The 1,201-nt window shown below is 54.0% G+C and overlaps 1 non-coding gene across 1 annotated transcript; it reads left to right on the top strand.

Annotated features, from left to right (window-relative positions):
• The first annotated feature begins 1,059 nt into the window (after positions 1 to 1,059).
• TRNAL-AAG (transfer RNA leucine (anticodon AAG)) lies at positions 1,060 to 1,141 on the top strand. Its single transcript has one exon. It is a non-coding gene; the product is annotated as a tRNA-Leu (tRNA).
• The last annotated feature ends 60 nt before the right edge of the window (positions 1,142 to 1,201 follow it).

The raw sequence follows: 1,201 nt of genomic DNA, 5'->3' as shown, positions 1-1,201 counted from the left end.
GACTGGAGCCTTTGTATTGCTTTTGCCTTTTTGCTTTTTTGCCCTTGTATTGCTTTAATGGGAAAGGTTTAAACAATGTGGCTATAATAGGTTACACAATATGAAATTGTTCTCCAGTATAACTTGAAAAAGCAGAACAACCAACCCCTGAGAGGCCTCTTCATTCTTACTAAGATGGAAAATGGTGAAGTTTAGCCCAAAGTCTGGTGCTGGGTAACTGGAGCAGATGGTGGAAAGCACAACAGTTAGAGCTCATGGAGACAGCCAGCACACTGTAAGAATTCTGTCTGTAACCAGCTGTGGGCTGTGGGACTGACATGAACCTCACTCTTCTCCCTGCAGACCTGCATTCCCTTCTGAGAGCAGCAGGACAGCCAAGACACACGTAGTGTAGGTGAGCTGAGCTGAACCGGGACTTCTCACCTGTGTTGTAAAAGGGAGGATTTGGCTCCAGCCCTTGACTGCTTTGCAGCGGTGTGTCGGGCTGGGTGCAGGGTAAGCACAGAGATCCACCCTTGGAGAGCAGAACACTGTGCGGCCAGGCCCTCGGGCTGGGCATCATTAATACGAGGGGTGGGACCTTGCCTGCCTTGCCCAGCTCCTGTGTCAATATAATGCAAAGCAGTAAAATGACGCAGGTAGCTTGAGTTTTCCAGAAGGTTCACCTTTAATTTGGAAAAAGTCTCATCGTTATCACCTTACAGCGGTGGCGAAGATCCCACGCACACCTCCGTGCATGCGTTCTGCACAGGGGAGGGACCTCGGGGCGGCGCTGAGCAACTTTCAGTCCTCGCGCTGCTGTAAGGCAGCGAGAAGAAAAACAGCCCAGTTAACATGAAGTCTGTTTTCTGACTCTTCAAAACTGAGTTTTAGTTTTGCAGCAAAGAACTGAAATGCGTGTCACACTTTGCCGGACTTGCAGCCCCGGCTCCCGCAGGCGTCCACGTGGCAGCTCAGCTGTCGCGGTGCCGCCTCGGCTGCGGGCGGGTCGGGCGGACCTGGTGCCAGCGCGGAGTCGTGCAGAGTCAAATAGGGCGCCGAAAGAACCGGTGCTACCGCGGTAGCGTGGCCGAGCGGTCTAAGGCGCTGGATTAAGGCTCCAGTCTCTTCGGGGGCGTGGGTTCGAATCCCACCGCTGCCAGCAGCTCTTTTTCTCTTTTGCTCCGCCGTTGCTGCAGCGCCCCCTGGCGGCCACGCCGCT

This window comes from Tympanuchus pallidicinctus, unplaced genomic scaffold, assembly GCF_026119805.1.
Source record: "Tympanuchus pallidicinctus isolate F22 unplaced genomic scaffold, pur_lepc_1.0 scaffold18, whole genome shotgun sequence".
In the NCBI taxonomy this organism is placed as follows: Eukaryota; Metazoa; Chordata; class Aves; order Galliformes; family Phasianidae; genus Tympanuchus; species Tympanuchus pallidicinctus.
The sequence above is the reverse complement of the archived record's forward strand: the minus strand, read 5'-3'. Positions and strand labels throughout refer to the sequence as shown.